Raw genomic sequence first — 5,920 nt, 5'->3', positions numbered from 1 at the left:
ATTGTTGCAGCATGCTCCTGCCCACCGAACTCATTTCCATGTACCTCGATACTGTCCTATTCCCCCTAGTCCAGGAACTCCCCACACACATTCGAGACACCACCAACACCCTCCACCACCTCCAAGATGTCCGTTTCCCCGACCCCCAAAGCCTCATCTTCACCATGGATATCCAATCCCTCTACACCTCCATTCGCCATGACTAGGGCCTCCAAGCCCTCCATTTCTTTCTCTCCCGATGTCCCCAACAGAACCCTTCCACTGACACTCTCATTCATTTGGCTGAACTGGTTCTCACCCGTAACAATTTCTCCTTCGAATCCTTCCACTTCCTCCAGACCAAAGGGATAGCCATGGGCACATGTATGGGCCCCAGCTATGCCTGTCTTTTTGTCGGCTACGTAGAACAGTCCATCTTCTGTAGTTACACCAGCACCACTCCCCACCTCTTCCTCCACTACATTGATGACTGCATCAGTGCCACCTCATGCTCCCACAAAGTTGAGCAGATCATCAACTTCACCAACACATTCTACTCCAACTTTAAATTCACCTGGATCATCTCTGACACCTCCCTCCCCTTCCTGAACCTCTCAATCTCCATTAATGATGATCGACTTGACACTGACATTTTTTACAAACCCACTGACTCCCACAGCTGCCTGGATTATATCTCTTCCCGCCCCACCTCCTGCAAAAATGCCGTCCCGCATTCCCAATTACTCTGCCTCTGCCGTATGTACTCCCAGGAGGACCAGTTCCACCACAGAACACACCAGATAGCCTCCTTCTTTAGAGACCACAATTTCCCTTCTCACGTGGTTAAAGATGCCCTCCAACGCATCTCATCCACATCCCGCACCTCCACCCTCAGACTTCACCAGTTTCCTCATTTCCCCTCCCCCCACCTTACCCCAGTTCCAACCTTCCAGCTCAGCACTGTCCTCTGACGTGTCCTACCTGCCAATCTCCCTTCCTGCTTATCCGCTCCATTCTCCCCTCTGACCAATCACCTCCATCCCCACCCCCATTCACCTATTGTACTCTTTGCTACCTTCTCCTCAGCAACCTCCCCCCCACCATCTCTCCACCCTGGAGGGTCCCTGCCTCCATTCCTGATGAAGACCTTTTGCCCAAAACGTCGATTTTCTTGCTCCTCGGATGCTATCTGTTTTGCTGTGCTTTTCCAGCACCACTCTAATCTTACCTACTACACTTCCTGCATTAAACCAAACGCACCTCAGACAATCTATCCCTCCGTGTTCATCATCTGCTCCCGACCTACTCTTCCCCTTAGTCATGCTGACTTCATGATCTAGTTCCTTCCAGGCTATAGTTACTGCCTCCTTATTGTCCACCATCCTCCTCATTTGTCAAAACTATCTTATGTCTATTTTCAGCTCTCCCAATTTTCCTCTTAAGTATCCTTCTACTACCTATATACTCTTCTAGGGATTCACTTATTCCCTGCTATTTATACCTGACAAATGCCACTTTCTTTTTCTTGACCAGTGCTTCAATTTCTCTAGTCAACCAGCATTACCTACACCTACCAGCTTTACACTTCACTTTAACAGATGGTAGCACAGTGACTCTGTGGTTAGCACTGCTGCCTCACAATGCTAGGGCCCTGGGTTCAATACCAGCCTCAGGTGACTGTGTGGAGATTTTATGTTTTCCCCATGTCTGTGTGAGATCAAATTTGCAAGGAAATCTTAGTTATCTGCAAGAATAATAGGGTGGCAATGTTAAGGGATTTTAAGTTTCCAAGAATAGACTGGGACTTAGTGCTCTGGCTTCCTCTCACAGTCAAAAGATCTGCAGTTTAGGTAGATTGATCATGCTAAATTTCCCCATAGTGTCCAGGAATGTGTAGGTTAGGTGAATTAGCCATGGGAAATGTAGGGATACAGAGAGTGGGTAGATCTGGATGGCATGTTCTTCAAAATGATGTGTGCGGACTCGGGCTTGAATAGCCTGCTTCCACACTGTAGGGATTTTATGAACAAGAAAATACTGTGCTTGGACTCTCATTCATTCATTTTTGAAGACTCCCCATTTTCCAGCCGTCCCTTTACCTGTTAATATCCACCTCCAATCAACTTAGAAAAGTTTTGCTGAACACCATCAAAATTGGCCTTTCTCCAATTTAAACATTTAACATGAGATCGGGTCTATTCTTTTCCATCACCATTTTAAAATTTATACAATTATGATTTCTGGCCCCAAAGTGCTCCCCCAACGACCCTTCAGTGATTTGCCCTGGCTTATTTTCGGGAGAAAGTCAGGTTTTGCTCCTTCTCTCATAGGTACTTCCACATGCTGGATCAGAAGATTTTCTTGTACATGCTTAACAAATTCCTTTTTAGCCAAGATCTTAACATTATGGCAGTTTGACTGGGACAATACATCCATCCTGGGACAGGCTAAACAAAGACACGCACGGGAATTTCTCGAGGCCTGGCATTTAAACCGGAACTCCATTAACAAACATATCAATTTGGACCCCATTTACCAACTTCTGAGAAAAAGAACTGGAAATGATATCACCTACCACAACAAACTGAGACAGATAAATAGCAAGCAGAGCAGAACACCAACACTTCACCAGAGGCTCATTGATGATGTTACCGAGCATGGTGACAAAACTTCTGAGAACAATATCTCAGCGAACAAATTCACAACCTGATCCACAACCTGAGCTACAAATCTTCTCCAAAATATGGAAGTCCCAGTCTATTTTTGGAAAGTTAAAATCCCTTACCATTGCCACCCTATTATTCTTGCAGATAACTAAGATCTCCTTGCAAATTTGCATCTCAATTTCTCAATGACTACTGGGTGTGTGAGTGGGGAGAGGGGGGAGCTGCATAGTACAATCCCAATAAGCGGATTATCCCTTTCTTATTTCTCAGTTCCACCCAAAGCACTTCCCTGGATGTACTCCCCAGAACATCTTCCCTAAGTACAGCCATGATGTTATCCCTAATCAAAAGTGTTATTCCCCATCTTGTCTTGCCCCCCCGCTTTCTATCCTAACTATAGCATCTATACGCTGGAACATTAAGCTGCCAGTCCTATTCATCTCTGTGCCACATTTCCATAATATCAATGATATCCCAGTCCTATGTTACCAACTATGTCCTGAGATCATCTACATTGTCTGTCAGGCCACTAGCATTGAAATAAATGCAGTTTTTTCAGTCCTACATCATTCCCTGTTTTGTTGCTGCCTGCTTTTTGCCTTGACTGATTGACCTACTCATTTTGCCAACTACACCAGTTACAGACTATACTCTTTTCACACTTTTCACATGTTCACACATTCTCCCCGTGTCTGCGTGGGTTCCCTCCGGGTGCTCCGGTTTCTTCCCACAGTCCAAAGATGTGCGGGTCACGTGAATTGGCCATGCTAAATTGCCCGTAGTGTTAGGTAAGGGGTAAATGTAGGGGTATGGGTGGGTTGCGCTTCGGCAGGTCGGTGTGGACTTGTTAAAGGGCGGCACGGTGGCACAGTGGTTAGCACTGCTGCCTCACAGCGCTAGACACCCGGGTTCAATTCCCGACTCAGGCGACTGACTTTGTGGAGTTTGCACGTTCTCCCCGTGTCTGCGTGGGTTTCCTCTGGGTGCTCTGGTTTCCTCCCACAGTCCAAAGATGTGCAGGTCAGGTGGATTGGCAATGCTAAATTGTCCGTAGTGTTAGGTAAAGGGGTAAATGTAGGGGAATGGGTGGGTTGCACTTCGGTGGGTCGGTGTGGACTTATTGGGCCAAAGGGCCTGTTTCCACACTGTAAGTAATCTAATCTAATCTAATCACTCACCATCTCTCTGCATCCCAACGGCATATTCCCTCTCCCCTCCATGCTCTCCACTTTTCCTTCCCTCCACCCTCTCTTCTTTCCCTTTTACCCCACCCCCAATGTTGCCATGGCTGGAGGGTTTGAGTTATAGGAAAAGGTCGAATAGGCTGGGGCTGTTTTCCTTGGAGAGTAGGAAGCTGAGGGGTGACCTTATAGAACTTAATAAAGATTTAAGGGGCATGGATACAATAAATAGACAAGGTCTTTTCCCCAGGGTAGGTGAGTTCAGAACTGAGGCCATAGGTTTAAGGTGAGAGGGGAAAGAGTTAAAAAGGATCTAAAGGACAACATTTCACACAGAGCTTGGTGTGTATATGGAATGAACTGCCAGAGACAATGGTGGAGCCTGGAACAATTACAACATTTAAAAGGCATCTGGATGAGTATATGAATAGGAAGAGTTTAGAGGGATATGCTCCAAATGCTGGTAAATGGAACTAGATTAATTTAGGATATCTGGTCAGTATGGACGAATTGGACCAAAGAGTCTGTATCTGTGCTGGATATCTTTACTACTCTATACCTCCATAACTGTATCATTTCCACAGCTTGGAGAGTCTAGAACTAAGAATCATAGTCTAAATATTAGGGCTCAACCATAGATGTTAGGAAGCATTTTTACACATAAAGAGTGGTAGAGGTTTGGAACTCTCTTCCATTAATGGCAGTAGATGCTGGATCAGTTGTTAGTCTTAAAACTAATTTTTTGTTCAGCAAAGGTGTGAAGAGATATGGGTCAAACACATGCATATGGAGTTAAGCCACATGCCAACCATGATCTCATTGAATCGCGGAATAGTCTTGAAGGACTGAATGGTCTACGCCTGCTTCAATGTTTCTATGTAACCTGTAAGGATCACTTTATATTTAGTACATCCTTCAGTTTTTGGAAATTCCTTATGGGAATGGATTTGATTATCAGCTCAAATTCTGTTTGCTAGTTCCCCATCTGAAAATTCACAACATGAGCTAATGTCTATGCATTGGCTGATGAAGTGGCCTATAGGTTCGAGAAGCATCAATTTTAAATGCTATGATTTCTGGTCAGAAAATAGAAAAGATTAATCTGATTATAAATTGGTCTTCTATCTCGTCCAAGTCTTTTGGCAATTACTTTGCTCTTCAGCTGTTAATGCTGAGATGTTAAGACTGTGTGGATCTTTAATCCCAATTGCTAAGCACATTTTAATGGCTTGCTTTTCTACATTGCACACACTTGAATCTAGAAACCATGGCTCTGATTGCCATTTAAACATTTGAAATTCTATTTGGACGTCTGCTGTGTCCAATTTAAAATAGGAAAGTTTGGGAACATTAAATATGTCTTTGAAATTCTCTTACTTTGTAACAATTTGTAGGCTGCCTGAGCAGTTGCTTTTCTTTAGCAAGTTAATCTTGCCTCTTGGTAGGAGTTTGTCTGCTTTCCATGAGCTATGTTTTCAATTGTAAATTTACTTGATTGATACCATTATGGACCTCTTTAGTATGATACTTACCACAGACAACCATGTCATGTAAAGATAACAATCAATCACTTTTCATGAACTGATTAACTCTGGATTAATTTACTTACATAAATAAAATAAACTATAAGCTATAAAGCAAATATTCCAGCAAAGTTGCTGACTTCTGTGTGTGTGGAGTTTGCAATCCCATAGTAGGCCACTGCCAAACAAGGTCACAGCATTCTACACAGAGTAAATGGAGCTGTTAAAGATCTATTTTCTTAAATGTAAGGTACACTTATAACAATTTCCATATCCCTTGATGTCATTTGTATCCAGAAATCAATTGATCTGTATCTTAAACATGCTCAATTTTTGAGCTACCACAGATGTCTGAGAATGGGAATTCCAAAGATTCATCATTCTTTGAGTGAAGGAATGCCTCCTCGACGTAGTTTTGAATGGCTTGCTCCTTATTCTAAGACTGTATCCTTCATTCAAATCCCACAGCATTTACTTTGTCTGGTTCTTTAAAAAATTTGTAAGTTTCACAGAGATTATGTTTAATTCATCTAAACACTAAAGGATACAGGCCCAGCCTAATCAATTTCTT

This window comes from Hemiscyllium ocellatum, chromosome 3 (genome assembly GCF_020745735.1).
Source record: "Hemiscyllium ocellatum isolate sHemOce1 chromosome 3, sHemOce1.pat.X.cur, whole genome shotgun sequence".
In the NCBI taxonomy this organism is placed as follows: domain Eukaryota; kingdom Metazoa; phylum Chordata; class Chondrichthyes; order Orectolobiformes; family Hemiscylliidae; genus Hemiscyllium; species Hemiscyllium ocellatum.
Note: the sequence above shows the minus strand (reverse complement) of the source record.